Raw genomic sequence first — 23434 nt, 5'->3', positions numbered from 1 at the left:
TTTTAGACTTTCTTGTTCTATGGAGAACCAGCTAGTTCCCAATTGGGAGGTCCCCCAAGATCTTGCCTGTTGAATGTTAGCTTTATAGTATGCTGCAATATTAGGGACACCCAAGCCCCCCTTTTTTTTGGGGGTGTAAAGTATGGACGCTGCTACTCTGGGCTTTTTGTTTTCCCATATAAAGGACATTAGCTGTTTTTGTAGGTCCTTTAGTAATTTGGGATTACATCTCAATGGAATTGTCCTAAATATGTATAAAATCTTGGGTAATATCATCATCTTATAGGTAACTATTCTGCCCATCCAGGTTGCTTCCGTTTTTCTGAGGTTGCTCAAATCGTGGCCAGTGCTCTGTATAAGCAGTGCTATATTGTTGTTTAACATTTCTGCTATGGGAAGACTAACCGTTGTGCCGAGGTACTGAATGCCTCCAGGGTCCCACTCAAATGGGAACTCATCTTTAATAATTTTTTTCAAATTAGGGTTTAGGTTGATAGAAAGAATCTTAGATTTAGATGGGTTGACCTTGTAGTACGACAAATCTCCAAAGTCCACCAGTAGTTTGTACGCTTCTCTAAAGGGAGCTTAGCGGGGAGGTCAGCATCAGCACTATATCATCGGCAAACAGCCCTATCTTTTGATCCCTGCTTGCTAAAGGGATACCTCTTATTCCGTTGTTCATTCTGATGGCTTCCGCTAGGGGTTCAATTGTCAAAATAAACAGCGTAGGTGATAGGGGGCACCCCTGTCTAGTCCCGTTCGTTATTCGAAACGGGTCTGATAAGATTCCATTGGTCAGGACTCTTGCTGATGGGTCCTTGTAAAGTGCCTGGATGGCCTTCAGTATATTTCCCTCGAGCCCAAACTTCTTCAAAGTCGAGAAGGCATAACCCCAATGCAGTCTGTCGAAAGCCTTCTCCGCGTCCAAGGTTAGGAGCAGAGAAGGCAATCGAGAACCCTCTGCCTCGGCAACTATGTCTATCAGGCGGCGAGTGGCGTCTGACGTCTGTCTTCCCCTAACAAACCCTGCTTGATCGCTGTGAATAAGATCAGGCGTGACCTCCAGCAGTCTCAGGGATAAAATCTTTGCAAAAATTTTAGTGTCACTATTTAGAAGAGATATCGGACGAAAATTAGCCGGAGTTGATGGATCCTTACCCGCCTTGGGAATGGTTACTATGGTAGCCTGTAGCATTTCAGCTGGGAGGGAGCCTGTCCGCATCGCTTTGTTATACGTGTCTGCCATGTGGGAGATCAATGACTCTTTGAATATTTTAAAATATTCATTCGAGAACCCGTCAGGGCCCGGAGCTTTGTCTTTTTTGGAACTGTCTATGACCTGGCGGATTTCTTGTTGGGTGATGACGGAATTCATCTTTTTAAGTTGATCTTTATTTAATTTAGGTAGTTGTAACTTGGAAAGGAACGCCTCTATAGATTCCTCTGAGGGTGGATGAACTTTCGGGTTTTGGTTGAGATTATATAGTTCTTCGTAGAACTTCCGGAACTCCTCTGCTATGTCCTTGGGGTGGGTTACTTTATTTTTGGTTTTTTGGTCAATTACGAAGGGGATTTTGGTTTTAGTTCTTTTTTGTTTGATTTTATTAGCCATCCACTTTGAGTTTTTGTTAGCCTCCGTGTAGAAGGTGGTTCTCATAAGTTTGGAATTTTTTTCATATTCATCAATTAACATGTTGCGCACTTTGAGTCTGGCTTCTCTTATAAGACTGCTATTTAGAGGGATGGTGTTAGACCGGGCAGCGCTTTCTGCGTTTTTTAATTCTTCCATGGCTTTTTTTAGGAGGGAATCTTTTTCTTTTTTATAGGTGGACCCCTGCTGAATCATGACCCCTCTAATTACGGATTTTATGTGCATTCCACAAAGTGAAGCGACACACATCGGGGCTGTCATTGTGGTAGTAATATTCCTCTATAGCTTCTTTAATTTTTTTCTGAAATTTTGGAATCTTCATTAAGAAGGTGTTGTTTCTCCATGTATTGGACCCATTTATTGTGGGGCCTATTTTTAGTTTAAGCGATATTGGGGCGTGATCCGACCAAGTTGTTACTCCTATTTTGGCGTCTAGGGATTTGTTTAACATGTGAAAATCGGTTAGAAACATATCAATTCTCGAGGAAGAGCTATGTCTAAAGGAATGAAACGTAAACTCCTTAGAATTAACATTTAACGCTCTAAAAACATCATATAATTCATTCTCCTGCAACCAGGATGCTAGACATGTTCCCCTGTTCCTAAGCGGATGGCTGGTATCGATAGATTTATCACTGATTGCATTGAAATCACCACACCACAGCAATGAGCCCTTCTGGACCCCCCTGATTTTCCTCGCCATTCTGTTCAAAAATCTAATTTGTTGTGTGTTAGGGGCATAAATATTGACCAGGGTGACGAGGAAACCTTCAATTCTACATATTAAAATCAGATATCTACCCTCAGAGTCTTTAACTTCTTCCAGGAGTTGAAAATCCAACGAGTCGTTAATGGCGATCATGACTCCGGCTTTCTTCCTGGATGCATTGGCAAAGAAGCATCTGGAGAACTTCGGATGAGCTAGCTTTGGATGGTCTGTATCTTTCAGATGTGTTTCCTGCACACAAAGGATGTCCGCATGAGATGAAGTGGCTTCTCTCCACAGGCAGGACCTTTTGAAGGGTGAGTTGAGACCTCTTGTATTCAAGGAAATTATTTTTATTCCCATCTTGCAAGTTGGATCGGTGCGTTGAAGTTGGGCTGGTTCTCTGGAGGCGATCCCAGAACTCTAAACGTATGGTTGTTTCGGTCTTGAGGACATGAGGTTTTTGAGGGTTGAACTAGAGACTTTCTTTGATACGAGAGTGTGTGAAGATCCTGTAGGAACTTTGTGACGGGGTAAAGGAAGGTTTCATAGGTGCGGTAAAACGTAACTTGCGTTACTGTTAACATCGTTGGTTAGAATTTAACAAAGAAGGACCTGTCCTTTGATGGGTTCTAGGACCCTAGGGAGGTCTTGTTTGGGGGTAGAAAGTTCTGCCTATGCCCAAGCTTTTCCTTTTTTGGTGGTGCCCAGGGATATGACGCAGACCTTGGTCTGCTTGTAAGATGAAGCATCAGCGGTGGGTGGTTTTGGCTTTGTTTGGTCTGTGGTGCTCTTTACGTGTCCACTCTTTATTGATGTATGGTTGTTGGCGTTCTTGGGGCTCTGGGAGGTCCCACTCTTTTAGGAGGCGTAGGCCCTCCTCGTAGGTTAAGGCCGTAAGAACCCTCCCGTCTTTATTGATGCGGAGTTTAGTAGGAAAGCCCCATCTATAGGTGAGGTTATTTTCTCTCAGCACTTTTGTTATGCTTGAAAATTTTTTCCGAGCTACCATCGTGGATTGAGAGAAATCAGCAAAAATTTTTATGCTGTTGTAAGGGGGAGGGAGGTCCTTTATGCTCCTTGTTGCCCTCATCAGATTTTCTTTCGTGTGAAAAAAATGCACCCTGGCTATGACATCCCTCGGCAGATTTTCTGGGATGTTTTTGGGCTTCGGGAGCCTATGAATTCTATCGAGGATGCGATCTTCTTTTTTTGAGGTGGGAAGTAGGGTTTTGATTAACTCTTGCACGAAGTCATTTAGGTCTTCCGGCTTCACTGTTTCCGGTATGCCTCTGACTTTAATGTTATTACGTCGACTTCGATCTTCGAGGTCGGCCATTTTGTTTTTTAAGTACAATACTTCTTCCTCTAGCTTGTAATGAGCATCAATTAGCTCGTTATGTGAATTCGTTATTTCTCCGGTCTTGCCCTCTAAGTGATCGACTCTTTCCTCTATTTCATTGAGATTTCTGTCGATTTTATTAGTGATAGCTGTGAGGTCACTTTTGATTGAACTTTTTAGGGCAATCACAAGGTCTTTTATAAAACTCTGTGATGCCATCTGATCTGAGCATTCTATGTTGAGCAATGGATCTATGCTCTCCTCTCTCTCTTGGTTGTTTTCTGCCTGACTGTTTGTACACTTTTGTGAGGGGTCTTTCCTGGGGCGTCTCTTGTCAGGGCTTTTACTAGGAGAGCTTATGGCTCTTTTTTCTTTATTTAGTCTGGCTGTGTCGAGGGGAGAAGATGGCGCCTGCTCCCCCTCCTCCTCCCCCCCCCTCGGGAGTCTCTGGGAGCTCCGGGTCTTCTCTCTCTGCAGGGGAGTTTGTGTCTGCTGTCTCACTGTGTGTGGGACTGTCAGTGGGAGCGGAGTGTAGCGGGGCTTGCAGCCGGCTGCCTCTGCTTACCGCTGTGTCTTGCGGTCCCTCCGTTGGCTTTGCTCTCCCTCCTCCGGCGCTGATGGAATCTGGCTCCGCCATTTTCTCTTCCTCCGAGCCGCGCGCCGGGTAAAAGTCCGTGAGGCGCTTCGGTGCGGACTTCCCGGTCCTCCTGCGGGACGCCATCAGGTGGAGGTTAGTTTCTGTTAATATCCCGCGGCTTTCTCAGACCCTGGGCAGGCTTAGTGTCGCTGGGTATCGGGCTTGGTAGCGGAGCTACTTAAAACACGGCTGCCATCAGCTCCGTCAGGCCACGCCCCCCACCCAGAACTTTTTCATGCGATCATATTCCTTTTCTTGCAGATGCGTTTCCTGCAGCAATGCTATATCTGGTCGATATTTTTTAAGATAGCGCAATATCTTTACTCTTTTAGTAGGTGACCTGAGCCCCTTTATATTCCATGAAATTATATGCATTTTTGCTCGCTATGTCAAGCAGTCGGATAACCTTTACTTTTGAGATAGGTGTAGGGTCTGTACTCAAATTTCACAAAGCAAAATGGAAAAGACAGTAGAATAATAAATAAGACTAAATCAATGTGATAAAAGGGGAGTGTAACCTGTGGATTTAAGCTAAAGTGGTCAAAGTGAAGCCTGTTTCTAACCTCTGCCTCCGCTACCGACTTTAAATATGTGCCTTCCAAAAATTTTCCTATACTTGTATTATCTTAGAAAATATAAAAACATAACTATCCAAGTAAATATAAAATTATTGCAAGAATACTTTTAACTTTATAACATCACACTTGTGTCTCTATAAGGGTCAGTACTGTGTTGTTGAAACTTCTCTTTTTTCTGACACATGAGGGCTCCTTCCTCCGGCCTGCTTTATATCTTGATTGAATCAGAGCTTGAGATGAATTCTCCCACCATTTTTCTGTGATGTCGTTGGCCGCTTTTGTTTTGAGTCCCCAAAATTGTGTGCTACCCCCTGTATGTATGTTGGTATCAGCCTCCTCTCTGATTGGCATCTCCACTTCCGTGTCATGGAGGTGTTGGTGAAAATTATCTTCATACTCTCATCTAGTTGGGTGTTTGCGCATAATGTGGAGTAGTCTGGAATGCGCTATAGTTGGAGGTTGATGTAATCTTCAGTGTTGGGGTAGCACTTGTGATTCTAGGGTGTAAATGTTCATGTGGATTTTTTTATTTTATTTTTTTGAACCCCCAGTATGGGGATACTCACGGTTTGTTGTCCACCATCGGGAGGTTTAGTTCCAGTCTGGGTCACTTTATTTTTTTTGGGGGGGGGGGGTTCAACTCTCATCACATGCTGTGGTGTTAGAATCATGGCTGGCGTTCTGTCGTAGGTAAGGATTTCGGTGAGCGACAGGGATGTGTTGGGTCTTCTGTTTCTTCTCTTGTAGGTGAGGGATTCTGCAAGTGCTGTGGCGACTAGACTCTTAGGGCGAACTCTGCTGCTTTCGGCGTGCTGAATATCTTGAAGGTTCCATCTGTGTTGACCACCTTCAGCTGCGCAGGGTATTGGAGTTGAAATCTGGTCCTCCTTTTATATAGGGCTGTGCAGACCGTGTTGAACGCTCTTCTTCTTTTGGCGACTTCTGCTGAGAAATCTTCAAAAATTAGCAATTCTTGATTTTTAAATCTGAGAGGCTTGTTTCTAGTCCGGAATGCTTGCAGCAGCGAGATTTTGTCATTGTAGTCAAGAAGCTTGAATATGACCTGGCGTGGGCGTTGTGCTTGTTGTTTTTCCCCTTGGAGATCCTTTAGGATCTGGTTGCTCTGGTCCAATTCTGTGAGCTCTTTCCACTCTGCAGTAGTGGCCTAGGCCCAGCGCCTCTGGCAGTTCTTTTTCACAGATTCCCTGTAACTCCATGTTTGACCGTTTCGGGTAGGCCCACTATTTTCCAATTGTTGCGCCTAGACCTGTTTTCTAGATCTTCTACTTTATCCATCATGCGCTGTTTACACTGTGTACTTGTAATTGCGCTTTTAGGTGATGCTTGTCCGCAGATATTTGGTTCACTGTACTCCACCCTGTTATTGACTATTAGTTCCTCATGCAATCGTGACAGCGAATTCTGCAATCCTTGTTCTATCATCTTCTGGATGTCTGGGCCTATGCTTTGCGCCACTTCCGCTGCTATCTGTATTTGGGAAGACTCTCTGGAGCCTCTTGCATTTCTGGTTGTGTTGGGCTTACGGAGTCCTCACTTTTATTTGCTTGTATGGTGGTTTTGGGGGTTTGAGGTGTGGATGTCATCTCGCTTTGGGATTCAGTGCGTGTTTTGAGCCTGGAACTTTCCCGGTACTTTCTGTCCGCTCCTCAAGAGGTGACGTTCCATTCGTTGCTTCCTCCGCTACCTGACTAGCTCCTTTGGTACAGCGATATGTGCTGTCTCTGCGTCTCTGTTCTGCCTTGTTCACTGTGACCTCAAGGTATCAGGAGCTTTCTCTCATCTTTTTTCACATGTCAGCGTCGGAACCGGAAATCAACATACGGTTTAATATTTAGCTCGTTGTGTAAGAGTTACTTATCCCAGAAACCTGGCTTAGTTGCCAGTATCAGGGAAATTATATCTCTATCAACAATTGAGTATGGAAATTGGGTTGCACTTTCTTTCTTCAACCACTAGGTGGCAGTAGTGTCTCTAGACTATGTGCTTTTGGGCTATTACTCTTTGACCACTAGTTGGCAGCGGTGCATTGGATATGATAGATCGTGCTGTGCACTGTAGTGATGATGTCACTCTGGAGGGCACGGAGAGCAGACCCTGATCTTCCTCCCGGGGCCAATTATGGTGACTCACCCAGGTAGCTTCCACCTCTGCAAGCACAGGATGAATCCCTTCTCCCCATCTGACCTGCTTAGCTGCTCCTTGATGTGTGCAGGAGCGCTCTGCTGGCTTCTCCTACACAAGTTTCAAGCTGGTGTCGGCTTGCCTTCTCTTTTACTCCGGGAGCTGTGACCGGCTGCTCAGGGCTTTTCACCGCCGTTGTCCTCTACTGGCCTGGTGGGTCCCTTATTATGTGCTGTGGGCAGCATGGAGCAGGGATGTTGTGGACAGTGTAGAACGAGGGGGGGGGGGGGGTCCGTATCGGCCGAGCGACGTTCAGCTTTTCTTATCTCCGGCTGCGGGCTCCAGCAGTATGTCGGCGGGTCCCTCTCCCTGTCTCTCCCCGAGCTGAAGGTGCAGGGGGCTCAGTGCTGGTGGTGGTGGGGCCGCCTGTGTCTCCTCCGGGTATCGTGGCAGGCGGGGGCGCATAGTGGACTCGCGTGCCTCAGCAATCTGTACCGTGGCTTGGTAGGCCTCACCCGCCTTCTCGTGACCGAGAGCTCCGGCAGCAACGCAGCGCGACCAGAGACCCCTCTTTCTGCTCCTAAGTGGGAGGGGGGGGGGCAGTGGGACTTGATTTTGGTGGCGTTTACTTCCCACTGGATCAGGTTTCTGGGGGGGGGTTTGCGCTTGATGGCGGAGCTCACAGAACTAGTGTCTGTTCTCGTGAATGGCTAGGCCAAGCCCCCCTGAGCGCATCATTCTCCTAGTCATATGCCATGGATGCTGAAGAATACAAAACCTGTTTACTGCATGTGACCCCTGTAATATCTATGAGCCCAGGTCTGTTTCTGTATTTCAGAGGCCGCCATCACTTATATCATCTACAAACTGATGGAGGTAAAAGCGGCTGATGAAGAACGGAGTAATCCCATCTGGAGGAGGATGATGGCTGACCGCTCCCTGCTGGACATTTATTTATTAATTTAAATATATATTTATATCTTTTTTTAGTTCAAGATTGATTTTTATGTATTTTTGTATAATCATTTGTTTAATTTTATATAATTTTTTATATGTTCATTTTATATGTAGTTTCTTACACCCTCAAACATTAGAAGCTCAGTAAATATAAATGTAGATAGCACATGGTTTTCTTTCTCTTCTAACAAAATGCCAAAAAAGTATCAAGGAAAACGGGATCGCCATCAGGGAAGAGATCTATATCAGCGCTGTTTTTCGTTGCGGGGCTGAATTATATTTTCCAGGCTATACCGTATTATGAAGCGTCAAGAGACAGCGGACAGAACCGCGCTACTAAGATGGGGATACTTACCAATCTGGCTGCTTATACCCATTTAAGTACTGTAAATGGGGCTGACCTGCAGTACCCAACATAGCCCATGGGAATGAGTGGCGCTGCTTTTGGATAAATACTTGTAATAGGGAAAAAGGCTGATTGCGCTCGTGGGGTTAAAGATTTTATTATTATTATGACATAGCGACGCGTTTCGGCGGATAGATACCGCCTTTCTCAAGCTCAACATACTATTAAACAGAAAGATATTTATATACAAGTTAGTACACATTTCCTTACAACAACCGGCTGTAATTACCGGAATCAATTAGTCATGCAGGAGGCAAGGCTGATCCTCTCAAAAGGGCGTGCTCGCAGCACTAGGGGCTGCGAGAAACATCAATACGTTTAAGTGGCACATGAACGCATAGCAGTCATGTTTTTTTTACATTTAACTTTATTAGCTGCCGGTTAACATCGCGTACCCCGGCTACATCTACTTAATCACACGCCTTATTAAACTCATTTGGCGTTGTAATAGTGTTTCTCCATTTGATTAGAAACTATAAAAACTACTACATTCGACAATATTTACAATATTTGACTTTTGGATAAATGTAGTTTCCTTTTTTTTCCTCCTCATCCTAACTTTCATTCCTTCCCTCCGTAGTCTAATAGAATAAATACCCTAGCACACTGCATTATCTATATTACAAAAACATCTACCTAACAGTTTTTGGGGTATGGCTTGCTCCCATTGACAAAATACAATTTGCCCGTGAGATGCTAAAGCACAGAGTCCACTCCTGTTCAGGAAAATGGCCATGGCTCTAGGTCTTTAAGGAGTAGAGTCCAAACTGCCTCAGCATCTCAAGACGCCCGTTTTGTCTGTTTCTGGGAAAACTAAGTGATGCTCATTTTTAGCACAAGGAGAAAACTCAAGTGCTCATCTAATCTGCATATAAATGTAGAGAACACATGGTTTTCTTTCTCTTCTAACAGCTTCTAACATTACCGCAGTGTCGATTTAAGCATTCATAATAATATCAGTGGAATGGCAAAGTCAAGAATTTTTGACATGACAAAAGCCATAAATACGTGGAGGCATTGGACTTGGTCCTACATGAATGCCGAGAAAGAAAGCTGCTCATTCAGGCCCTTAGGTGAAACAGATCCCATACAGACGAACCAGGCACTCTCCTTCCTCAAAAGTTGTTGATTGATATTGCCACAACGTCCATCCGATCGCTAAATTTCAGTACCCTGATACTTTATAGTGTCAGGTCGTTGTTATGATATTCGTGTACATTGGTTGCCCCGACTCGTGTGTTCAGTTCTCTTAACATTGCCTATATGGGCAAGGACCCTACGGCCCAAACTGCTGTTGTCTTCCCAATGTAGTCAGGGGACATGGGCAAGTAGCCAGATATCACACCACTTGACCTACAATTGATGAAATCTTATACTATAACATATGCCTGTAGCCAAACTTTTAAAGTTAAAGCCCCTTGTGATATATTGGCAGGCTTCACAGCGTCTACAGCGAAAACAGCCCTTAACTGGGTCAGACGTTAGCCATGTTGTCAGCAATTCCTGTGAAGTGAGTATGCACAAGGCGATCTTGTAGATTTCGACCCCTTCTGCAGGTGATCATGGGTCATGTAGGTAGACAAGGCCAAATCCCTATCCTTGTGTATAATATCCCAATACTTTTCAGTCGCACTTCTCGCTTCCTTAGAATGGTCGTCAAACGTCCCAATAATGCGTATCATTTTTTTGGGAGCCGTCCTCACGTTTCGGGGCCAACAGCGTTTCCCTTCTCGTTTTATCCACCGTTCTTGGAGCCTGAGTAATGACATGTTGGGTAACCCCTTCTAATAAATCTCTCCATCATCTTTTCTGCCTTTCTTGTGTTATCAGCATCATTTCAGCAGTTTCTTTTAACTCATCAATTGACCTTTTGGGATCCCCTTTTTAATGGGTAAGGGTGATGGCTATCCCAATGTAACAAGTTATTTGTCGCAGTGGGTTTTCTGTACATTGTAGTCTCCAAAACATCTTTCTCTTGATCTCGGTGGTGAATATTTATATTAGGATGTTCAACAAACTTGTAAAAATCGTCCGTCCGTCCCGACCAAAGGATAAAGACATCATCGATATATCGGATCCACATTTGGTGTTGAATTTTCATTACTCCCGTTAGACACATTTCTCTTCCCACCAGCCCAGGTAGAGATTGGGTTAGGTGGGGGCACATGGGCTTCCCATCGCCATCCCCCTGAGCCGGTGGAAGATTTTCCCATCAGAGAAAATAGTTGTGTTCCGATATAAATGAGAGGATCCTGATCACTAGCTCATTATGTGCTGCAAAATGTGTGCCTTTGTTTTTAATAATGGGCCACTGCTTTTCTACCCCCATAGTGCGGAATCGAGCTATATAACGTGACTCCATGTCAAGGCTTGCAAGTTTAGCCTCTCCTGAAATTGAGATACCCTCAAGGCATTTAAGCACCTCCGTTGTATCTTTTATATATGAGGGTAACGCCTCAACAAATGGCCTTAAAACGGTGTTCAGATAAATACTCCTTTTGACAAGTTTCCGATCCCTGAAACAATGGGTCTGCCTTTCAGAGGTGACGGTCCCTTATGAAGTTTGGGCAGTCCGTAGAAAGTAGCTATCTTCAGATATTGAGAACATAAGAACTGGTATTACTTATCATTGGTGAGGAGTTCTTCCTTAGCAGGTACCGAGATCTCTTTAAGTTGTTTAAAAAAGAGATCTGTGGGATCCTGTGTAAACTTGGAGTAATTTTCAGTTACTTTCAGATGTTCATATACATCTTTATAAGCACTGCGGTTCAAGACCACCACGTTTCCCCCTTTATCGGAGGGCTTTAATATTATGGATATGTCACTCTCAATTATAAGAAGCGCCTTTTTGTCCTCTGCAGACATGTTCTGATAATATAATCTGTGCTTTTTAGATCGTGCCTTCAACTAATCATTAACCATGGCATCGCAGGACTCTATCTATATAGGGATAGTCTCTGGCCGGGGAAGGGTTATTTGTATTCGTTAATGGGCCCTCCCCTGGAGCTTTTTTGCCCTTCCAGTGAAAGGTCCTCCAAATCATTCAAGAAGCCAATATCAACAAGTTCTCTGCCCAATTCTGCACATTTGTTTCGGGCTTGGATTCCAAAAACACTTGTGCCATTTTAATTTTCCAAGAGTGTGATATCCTTAATCCAATCAAAGCTGTTGCATCTATTGGTTGGTATAAACAGAAGACCTCTATTACATACTGCGATTTCTGATGCTGAAAAACTCCTTTTTAGAGAGATATGTAATTATTTGGAGTTCATCCATCTGATCTTGTATAATGGGGACATGGCGGAATTTGTCATTATAAGGGGTTCATCCCCCCACCCCCCTCTCCTTGTCTGCAACATGTATTTTATTATAGGAGGACTACCTGTTGATTGTATCCACCTCGGGATCTAGCTCTCCCACCTCCCCTGTTTATACCTCTTTCAGAGACAGGAGAAGCTCCTTATAGAGGTTTCAGTACCATAGAATTCTCCTTCCGAGGAGATCATCTCAGATTCTGTGAGATCTCACATCATAGATCTTAAGAAATGTTTACTTTTAAATAAGAGGTATATTTTTCAACCGTCAATTTTAGGGTTTTCTCTTTCCTCTCATATTCCGACCCCTGAAAATCTATGTATATCTTTTATAGCTTCTTCCAAATTGTTGTTTTCCTCTACCAGGAGCAAATTCATTAATTTTAGGGAGTCTTCGTTGGCTCCTCCCATTTAGTCACGAATATATGTGCAAGCCTCTCGGCACTGCTTTACTTTGTAGATGCTTAGTAAGACCGTGAACCTCCCACCATGAGCTCAGAAATTAATAGGTGCAGACTGTTTCCATTTCCTGATTTGGATAAAACTGTTCTAGCTTCATCTAGCCAGGAAGCTGTATTTATGCTTCCTGACAGGAAGCCTGCCATATTTCCAGAGCTCATCTACATAATCCCACAAGTCTCTTCTAACTTTATTCCTCACATTTGTCTAAAAATAAACTGACTTTTTTCTACTTAAAATCCTATAAAAAAATCCCAGTAAATATAAGATCCTGAGTCGTCGTCTTTTACGTAATCGTAGTGCAGGATGAGGAGCAGAATAAAGGTCTGCCTTTTTCCCAGTACTAGCGCCCCTCTTACCCAACTGGCTGCTTATGCCTATTTAAGTTCTGTAAATGGGGCTGAGCTGCAGTACCCAACATATCCCATGAAAATGAGTGGCGCTACTTTTGGATAAATGTAGTTTTTTTCTTTTTCCTCATCCTAACTTTCATTCCTTCCCTACGTAGTCTAATAGAATAAATACCCTAGGACACTAAATTATCTATATTACAAAAACATCTACCTAACAGTTTTTGGGGAATGGCTTGCTCCCATTGACAAAATACAATTTGCCCGTGAGATGCTAAAGCACAGAGTCCACTCCTGTTCAGGAAAATGGCTATGGCTGTAGGTCTTCGAGGAGTAGAGTCCAAACTGCCTCAGCATCTCAAGACACCCGTTTAGTCTGTTTCTGGGAAAACTAAGTGATGCTCATTTTTAGCACAAGGAGAAAACTCAAGTGCTCATCTGAGCTGCATATAAATGTAGAGAACAATTGGACAACGCGTATGTAATGATAAAAACAGTCACCCTTGTGGGCATGATTCTTAATATAACCGGCCCAAAGTGGATCCAGATGAAGGTCACCCTTTCATGCGTTTATATCCATTTCTTTAATGCATCTGAAGGTCTATTTATTATATTTAGATGGAGTGTTGAAAAGTATTATAATTTATTATAAACCCATCCAACCTATAGGAGACAACTACACCCAATCTCTTTAAATTCTCGAAGATCAATTTAGTTGTCTCAAAACTTTGTGGTGAAGAAAAGTAAGGATCCCAAATGTTTCTGATTCATCTAAACTAAACATATTTAATATAACATGGAGAGAATTTTAGAATAATCCAGAATGTTATAGATTGGCTGCCCTGTGGCAGATATTAGACACAAGAATACAAAGGCCCAAAGAATGAAATGCCTAAAGCCCAGGGATGTCCATATTATCAGAGAGATACATATATATAATGATCTCAGACATATATCAGATATAGTCTGTCTGTTGTAGAGAAGTCCCACAGCACACCTTGGTAATGCACTATTTGTGCAGAGGTTCAGCCGAGGGAATGCATAGCCACCTGAGGGACCATGGATCTCAAGTCCCAAGATTATTCTATAGTATCCACAAAGAAGCGGCAGCATCAATGGTATAATAAACGTATACAAAAAGGTATTGCTCCATAAAAAATGGCGACGTTTCGACTAGAAGAGTCTTTATCAAGCCTATTGATCTCCCACTGCAGAATGTGCCCCCCTCCCACTCTCCTCATTTCAGGCCTAAAGAATGCGTGCGTCAAATTTCACGCTTGTACGACACAGAGAAGTTACATTTACACAGGGGTGCACTTAGTTTTACAATTAGCATTGAATAATCGAGCTGTGACCCTTTTACCTTTCCTATTTAAGACCTAAAGAATGATTGTGCCAAATGTCATGTTTGTACGGCATCAGGAAGTTAGGGAATCAGTGGTGAGTCAGTGAGTGAGGGCTGTCACCTATATATAGAGATATCTATAAGTGAGCTCATGTTACTTTGATTAGTTATTCCTTTCTGTCTGAAACTCCTTGACCATTTTTTTCTCAGCTGGCCATGTGATCTCAAATCTGAGCAGCTTAGGCTACGGTCGCCTGTCCACGGCCGCCACGGAATATAAAAGGCACATATAAAAAATGATAGAGGATTATACAAATACAAAGATACATAATTAATTTTGAACATTAAAAATATACAAAATGAATATTTAAATTAGTAAATAAATGTCCAGCAGGGAGCGGTCAGTCTAAAGTTCAATTTTTTCAGGATGTGGCTCCTCATCTGCAGTTACTATATGCACAAACCTGAATATAAAGGGCTATTATGCTGCCTCTACAAGATGTCCATTGAGTGCAAGTAGCATCCTCCTCCCGATGGGATTACTCAGTTATTTATCAGTCGCTTTTAACTCCATCAGTTGGTAGATGATATAAGTGATGGCAGCCTCTGAAATACAGAAACAGACCTGGGCTCATAGATACTACAGGGGTCACATGCAGTAAACGGGTGTTTAATTCTGTTAAATCCCATAGTGTAATGTTGTCACTTGTAAAGGATACTTGTAATAAAGATGATGACCATGATTACTGATATCCCCATCTTATTAGCGCGGTTCTGTCCGCTGTCTCTCGACGCTTCACAAAACGGGATTCTGCATGGGAAAACCGTGGACATGACGCCTTAGTTGTCATTTTCAGTTACACTTTTCATATAGATCTTCCCTGATGACGATCCGGTCTTCATTGCTGCTTTTTTGCCATTTTATTTTAAGAAACTGTTAGGAGAAAAAAAAAGTGTTCTCTACATTTATGTGAACTGAGATTCTAAATTATGTGGGTGTTAAAAACAAAAACTACATATAAAATGCATATTTAAATAATTGCATAAAAATGTACAAAAAATGAATACATTCCAAATAGTGGCGAGGGGCCGGGAGTTGGAGGGAGCTCAGTGCACTGCTCCCGGTCCGGCCCGCCTCCTCCCCCTGCAGAGAGGGACACCGTATATTGTCCGGGCAGGAAAACCTTTAGGTTCATTTTTTCCCCGAGTCTAGTTTTTCATTATTTTTGCACTTTTCATACAGATCTTCCCTGATGATTATTCAGTTTTCCTTGATGCTTTTTTTTAGCATTTTGTTGTTAGCTGTTAGGAGAGAAGAAAAAAAAGAACGTGTTCTCTGCATTTATGTAAACGGAGATTCTAAATTATGTGGGTGTCAAAAACAACATATAAAATGCACATATAAAAAATTATATGAAAATAAACAATTATACAAAGATACATCAATTTTGAACAAAAAAATAAAAATATATATAAATATATATTTCAATTAATAAGTAAATCTCCAGCAGGGAGCGGTCAGCCTAATGTTCCATTTTTTCAGGACGTGGCTCCTCATTTGCAGTTACTATATGTACAAACCTGAATATGAAGGGCTATTATGCTGCCTCTACAAGAATGGTCACCGAGTGCAAGTAGCCTCCTCCTCCAGATGGGATTACTCAGTTCTTGATCAGCCGCTTTTACCTCCATCAGTTTGTAGATCATGGACACTGGAAAAATACGTGTTTTTCCGCGATCGCTAGAGCACACTTTTGTTTATCCCCGTGGGATTCCTGTGATATAAAACCTTAATCTTTCTCACAATTTCTACGGTCCTGCAAGACCTACTTGCTACGGTTTATTTTACTTTGAGATCTACACAAACTTTAATAAAAAATGATAAACAATGACACCTAGGAGGTCCACACTGCCCACAGACATGGCACAGCAGCCAGACCTGGGCTCAGCATAGTGGGAAATCAATATCACTACAGCAATGAAATAACACCGTCTCTTAAGATCTCAGACAGTGTACAGTCTGGCCCTGCAGCTTTATAGTGTTGAGTGATTAATGAAATAATTGGTTTCTCAGCATCAGATGGATTTAATCAAAATTATTGTGAATTGAGATGAATTTCGACTTCCATTAAAGTTACTTGGATTAAAAATGTTTCACTGATTTGTCCTCCAGAAGACCCGAATGCAACAAAAGCCCCCCAAATTGCGTGAGAAAACCGCAATACATCTGGGTAACACGAAGTAGGGGTCACTCGTAGCAAAGAGCTGTCACTAAAACAGAAGGCCAACACAAAATGATGCCAAGGGAGGCAGCAGATGTGCCAGGCGATCCATGTGGTCTGTGGACAAGCGGATGCCTCTGTCAGTTGTTACACCCCCAGCTGTGCTGAACACCCTGATAGTACACTGGCAGCGAGGCAGGCAAGCACCTCTAATGTTTGTGCAAGCTGTAGACACTCATTCAGTCTAGACACCTAGAAGTCAAAGGGGCCACGTTGAGTCCTACCCTGTGCTTTTGCTGCAGGTTGCGACAGGATGAAGTGGTGGTGCTACTGCGGCAGCCTTCTGCTCTACCATCATGATCTGCAGAGTTGCGACCCATTGTGGATGTATCCCCATAGCCATGGAAAATACTCTGCTCAAGCTGCTTAACAGTCTGTCCCTCTCCACTGCCAGAATGAGATTTGTCATTTTGGCCTTGTAGTGGGGATCAAGGAAAGAGGCCATCCGGTAATGACCTGATGTTTATTTGGGCTATGCGATGGTCCTTCTGCAAGCACTGCTGCAGGAAAGATTTACTGTCCTCTAAAAACCCAGGAACCCTTTTGACCAACGGTTGCAGGGACCGATCCACCCATGCACTGAGACGTTCACAAGGTGAATCGATCCCTGCAACTATGGGCCGAAAGGGCGGGTTTTGCATTGAAATTGCTATGTTGCTATATGCGATAATTAATATTTATTTTTGACAAATTATGTTTGGTTGCAAAGTTATAAGAGGTTATGCATTTTTATAAGGTATTGGGATCTACATAAATAATTGGAATACAATAACCTGTCCCTATAGAAAAAGTGTAACTATAAAAGGCTTAAAACATTATGAATGTATGTCTATTATCAAAGACGTGAGTCGAAACGTTGTAACTGTTTGGAGGAATAAAGGAATGCCCTTTGGAAACAAGCACCATTTATGCTGCCATCATCTCCTCTTTACACTGGACTTTGTGGATCATTTGGATCAAGATCCATTCAGGTGGCTATGCATTTCTTTTGTGTCCAACCCATGATGGGTATATAAAAGTGTGCTGCTGACACCTTATATATTCCATTTGTAATACAATTTAGTAAATTTCAAGTGAAATAACTTTCACCCTCAGGGAACGAGGTGAGAGCTCTTTGAAAAAACTAACAAGGGGTTAATGATCAGGTGTTTTTAATTAGTGTAACTATTTAAATAAGTAATGTTCTATGTGAGAGGTGATCAAGGCTCAAGACGAGTTGAAACGCGTCCTCTGGACCTGCGACTTTTATATGCACGGATTACAATAAAGAGGTTTTTATTCACTGCACTTCAAGTTCCCATCTATTTGAATTTGTACTACGATTGCGGATTGACACCTCTTCTATCTGCCATAATAATATTTCAGTTTCTTCTGTTACTGGGCATCTTCCTACAGGTTACCATAAACAGCAGCCTGTATTCTGGAGGGTCTCAGGTAAACAGCAGGGATATAGAAATTCCCTGCAGTGTCGGATGTTAATATCAGAGGGGGAAGAATCCTACATCACACTATATGCAATATATATTCTTGTAGGGTTGTGTAGGGCAGATTTGTAAAGGTAAATCTGCCATGTACAACAGATTTGTCATCCACCTTTGCTGCTCCATGTAAGGGCGGCGTATCACAAGGATAATAGTTTCGACTATAAGCCAAAATCTTGTGCTGTTTGGAAAGCGGAGTACAGACCTGTAACATGCAGCCCTCACAGGGAAGCAAAGGCTGCTGCCATATCCAAGCGGTGTGCCTCGTCCTCGGATGCCGTTTCTCAGAGGGATCTTATGGGAAATCATGTAATGTAATCATCTTTATTTTTCTAGGTTTCCACAATAACATCGAATTTATTGGAATGGGTGTCCCTATTTTAATAGTCACTGTAGCAGATAAATTCACCCAAAAAAGTCTAGAATTTACCGAAGGAAACACAAACTAAAATATAAATAAATATGCCCTAAAAATTGGTGTTTACTTATTGAGTGACCACACATCACTCATCATGGCCGAGGTTAATGATTCCACTGCACCAAAGTGTCTGGGGTTTTAGATGTATTGGGCCCTTTATTGTCATTCCCCCTGTGACATTCACAAAGGGATATCACTTCTGTAATGCAGCCTCCCTGTCAGCAGATGCCTGATTCCTTCCCCCTGACATATGGATATTTATCTCATCCTGCCCGGGTGGCTCTACTGCTCTTTATTTATAGATTAAATCATTCCGATTTCAGAAAGGCAATTGTTTTAGTCTGAAGTGCGATTGAAGATCTCTTACTGATGGTGAAGTAGACCTTCTACAAATAAACATCTATGCCTTCTACCTGTGAACAAAATAAGATCACACGATAGATATGTCTCAGAAGGTCAATATTGGGACCAAACCACAAGGAATGATGGGATTTCTCTTGTGGATGTGATGGTTGTCCCCTTTTATAACACCACCCCTCTTCCTGAAGAATGTCCAAATACAGGGGCCAGGATATACCGGATCATACCAGGAATATTAATTCACCCTGGGATCAAAGTTATTTAATTTTTCAGCATTTTGGTTTATTTTTCGTTTTAGGATAGAACGCGACTTTAAGTTGAAAATCTGCTACGGAATTTTTCAAGCAAATCTTCTTTTCATGGTTTTGGTACTGGGGCTATGTTAGGAGGAAATTCTTTTGTTTTTGATTCCCATGAAATAGCCAGTTCACCTCTTACATGCAGCAGAATATCCCCGATTATGTCTTTTGTGAATTCCATGGATTTCGGCTCGTACATGGCTTTTAAGATCCAATCTTTTTTTTCTTTGAATTTTTTCTGAGCTGCATTCCCACTTTCTAGTACAGCTTGTTGGCAGACTGACTGCACACATCCAGCATTATAATTATGATCAAGAACAGCGAGTTCCGTTCGTGCCGCCATTCCATCGTAGAAAAAATGAATTCTTTTGGGGCGATATTTTAAAACACGGGCATGGTAGGTTTGTATAACTCCAGTGTGACAGAAATTTGACAGGTGACGAATGTCTCTCAGGAAATTTTTATTTAAAAACACTGATTTGATCTTGGTTTGACAACCAAACAGTATTCCCATCGACTATTTCATGGTTGCAGCGGTGGTCATGGATCTGGTGTTCCCACTTGTGCACGTTTACAATGTAGCTGCATAATGAGGTCCATTTTTCAACCAGTTAATCCGGATTTCCTTGGCTTGTTCTTGAACACGACCAGAAATGGTTTTTAATACTGGAAATCCACGGTGCAATGGTTGAGCAGTGTGTTCATTTTGATGCCCCAGGAGTTTTTTGCCTAACGATTTTGCAACGTGCCAGACGTCGAAATCGTGTACAATTCCAGGAAACTCCTCGCACATAATATTTTGGGTACCCACATGGCGATCCGTTGCAACTATATGTACATTCAAACCCTCGTTGATCAATGACTAGCGTTTTCCTAAAGGCTGTAGTTTCTAGGGACACAGAACTGGCCGGCGGTACAAGGTGCTCGACTGAAAATCCAACAATGTTTTTTTTGCTCCACTTCAAAAAACGTGTAGACTGTATATTTGGCAGAAAACCCAGGGCTATCCGATTGCCCGTCACCAGCAAGGCAAACCGGCTGCCTTTGTAAACTGGAAATTAGGTTTGTTTGATGCTGAACCCGATGATTGTGTGTTACAGGGAATAAAACTTGGTGCTGGTACTGGAAAAAGGTGCTTTTTGATATTCCGTTCAAGTTTAATATCTGAAACATATTTTTAACTTTTGTGAAATTGGCGCCACTCAGTAGAATACTGGATGCTAGTAAAGGATTTCCAGCGGGACAGTCTTGGGCCATTGGTTGGCTTCGCCAGAGATTACAAATATGACCACGTTGGCGCTGTACTTCAGCAATAATCATTGACCCCTTTGTAAAAATATTTTACATGGGTTAATTTCAGCAAACGGCGCTATCGGAAAGAGCATGGAATTAGAGCAAATAAAAATAGTAGGGAACTTTTAAAAACAATAAAGTTCTCTTCAGCGGCAGCATCCGGCTGGGATTGCTCTAGGCTTTCAAAATCTTTTCCCGGATAACTGAAAGGGTTTTCTGAGTCAGAGAGCATTTCAAACGTTTCGCTATCACTGGTCTCCGATTCTTCAGAACAAATAAAAGTCTAGTGGATTTTCGGATGTGAGACAAAATGCTAAAATCAAGTGTGGATCCCATGTTGTCGCAACTTGAAATTTGTGAAGTCTGTACACAGACATTCCCTGGTGTGGAAATCGGACTTTGTGATGCATCCTCTACAAGAGAGCCGAGAAAGCGAAATGGTTTTTGTGGAGTTAAAGAAAAGAGGTCAACTACTGTTATTTTTATGGGGGTATCATTGTTCTCTTCTGGCATGTTGAAACCCTGGGGGTGTTATCTTCTGTCTTTTCTTTGTTGCTCATTTCACAAGCACTGCCTCGGGTCTGTGTCTCCGATGATGCAGCTTCCAACTTTTGATTGTCATCCGGAAATGTTAAAAGTGCGGTAAGTCTTCCATTGTATTCCTGGATTAATTTGACCTTTACAAGGCTCTTTAGTAGGAAGAGTGTACCTATGGTGACTAGAGTTTAACAGATCACACTGAATGCCAATGCCCCTTGTTATCAATCTTGCTGTCTCTACGGATGTTGGTTTTTTTTCTAAATTTCTTGTCTTGTCAGACGTCTCTAGTCTACATTCATCTGTATTTGTGCTTCTGTCAGCAAGATTTCGTTTATAATTTAGGATGACTTTAGCATCACCAGCAGAACCGTCACAGCACACCAAAACCGGGATGTCAATTCTACATTGGTCCCCTTCCAGATAGACATCTGCGTTTGTTTCAGGAACAGCAGCAGTTTGATTTTGGGGAGGGTCTGCAGTTTCGTTCACTTCTACTCTTCTGCGTTTTCTTGATGGGCTCCCTATCTGTCTTTGATTTTAAGGGGATTTTATTTCCATCACCGAGGAAAAAATACTTGGCACTGCATCTTTTTGTAACTGTCATCCGTGAAATGCTTACTGCATATCCGCAATGAATCAGTTGTTTGTTTTTTTTCTAAAATCTTTTGAAGCCATTCGCCTGTGTCTGTAAATATGTGCGTTGCCTGTTGTAGCCATGTACAGTACTTGTTCTCTCTACATTTTTGGGAAAAACATGCAATACGGATATTTTTGGTATAACTTACCGTAAAATCTCTTTCTCGTCATGTTCATTGGGGGACACAGCCAGACCATGGGATATAGCCACTACCACTAGGAGGCAACACTAAGCACAAGTGTTAGCTCCTCCCACCGGCTATATCCCCCCTGCAGGCACTCAGCTAATCAGTCTGTATGCAAGCAGTTGGAGCAGCCCGTGGGAGTACTACCAGAAAACAATACATTTTCTACATACAAAACATATAATGTTCTGGACCAATATAACGCCATCTGTTCCGGGGAGGACGCTTCAGAATCAGACTCTAAACGGCGTAAAATTGCCGCTGAGGAACTGGCTAGGCCCGAGACCACCGCGGCAAGGGATCTAGCCCACTCAGGCTCGGCCGCCTGCTCCACAGGGGTGGTGGGGGTCACCGGGGTCCCTGGGGCTGACCGAGTCAGAACACACTTTGGGCAGCGGAATTCCGCCTGACCGCATGGGAATTTAACGTTGCACAAAGTACACGCATAAAATTTGGCCCTCCCCATAGCCGGACTGGAACCCTCTGGTCTGGGGGTCAGACATGGCGTAGTCCACAATAACAATGGGGCCCCAGGGGGAAGGGGTCTCCTCGTACTGCTGAGAGCGAGTACCTGCAGGGGGGAGGGAGGGAACCACGGGGAAGTGCTGCCTCGGCAGGGCTTACCCGGTCCTGCAGCTGTTCCGTGGCTGTCGTAACCCAGCTGTAGCCTCTGGGTACTGGCGGTATGCGACGGTTTTCCGGACACCGGCGCTGGCACCAGATGCTGCTGGAGACTGGCGCTGCCGCAGAAAGGTGCTCGCTGAAGACAGGCGCTAACTGACAACTGGTGCTGACGACTGAGCTGAAAAACCGTCACTGAAGACTGGCGCTGATGCTGGAAGAACGCTCCGGAAACCGTGCAAAAACGAGCTGGGGCAGGTCCCTAGCACAGCAGATCCTCGAGAGGGTACTGTAGCTGCACAGGTGATGGAAGCGGCCAGCTTTCTTGCTGGGCCGCCCCTTTAAATCTCCTGCACGGCCGGAGGGGGCGTGGCCTGCCCCAGAAGCCCAGCCGTGTCACCGGAGGTTCCTTGTGCAGCCCAAAAAGGTGGTCTGAGGCTGGTGCCCCGCCCCCTGGGGCGCCGCAACTCGTCTCACACCTACCGCCCAGCATCTCCTGCGGTCCCGCCTAATTTACAATGCACAATGTATATTACAAAGTGCATTGTATTGGGCAAACAGAAGTGATGACATTAATTCTTTATGGCCGGACAACCCCTATAAGGTATGTTAGTTATTGCATTCTCTTTGTTTTTTTGAGCAAAAAAGGTTAAGCCTCTACGTAAGATACAGGAATGGGGGCTTCTATGCAATGTTTCCATCTTGTCTTATACTAGTTGTTGCCATAGTTCGCAGTTTTGTCAGTTTGCCGTCTAGCGTGTTGTATGTTGCTCAATTTGCACAACTATTGAGCCATTTCGAGAGTTCAGCCTTCTTGTACTGGCACACATATTACTGTTGGGGGTTTGCGTGGGACAGTTGTTTTTAAGTTACTGTGTGTTTTTGCTAAATATTTCTCAGTTCATGTGGAGAAAGTGTGACTTTTTGGTGGGGTGTGCGCATGTATTACCTTTAGTCCACATAATAGATGAAAGGGCAACTTGCATGATGTTGCTGGTTGTATAATTTAAATTTTCCACTTTGCCTCATGTTTGCACAAGTCGGTATTATCTTAACTGGCAGCATTGTTGCGACTTGTGTCTTTTCTTTGTGCGCGTGTGGGTCTTCTACATGCATACATATAGGACAGTTAGTTTGGATTTGAGACGTCTTGTTGCTTTTTTGCGCAAGGAATTTTGTAATGGTAAAGTGGCACTAGTGAGAAACTTGGCCCCCTACTTTGACAGAAATTTTGCTTGAGTATGCTTGGAATCTGAATTTCATGGCGTCAAGCATACTTGTCACTTTGCATAGTTAGGTAATGTTGTAAACTGGGGCCGTCATCCACAAATGTTTAAATTAGGTACATTTTTACCATAGAAGGGGGTAGTATGACTTTGCCATTTCAAACAGTGTTAGGCTGGTTTCACACTAACATCTGCATTTTTCGTTT

Source organism: Eleutherodactylus coqui, chromosome 10 (assembly GCF_035609145.1).
Source record: "Eleutherodactylus coqui strain aEleCoq1 chromosome 10, aEleCoq1.hap1, whole genome shotgun sequence".
In the NCBI taxonomy this organism is placed as follows: Eukaryota; Metazoa; Chordata; class Amphibia; order Anura; family Eleutherodactylidae; genus Eleutherodactylus; species Eleutherodactylus coqui.
This window is presented reverse-complemented; position numbering follows the sequence as displayed.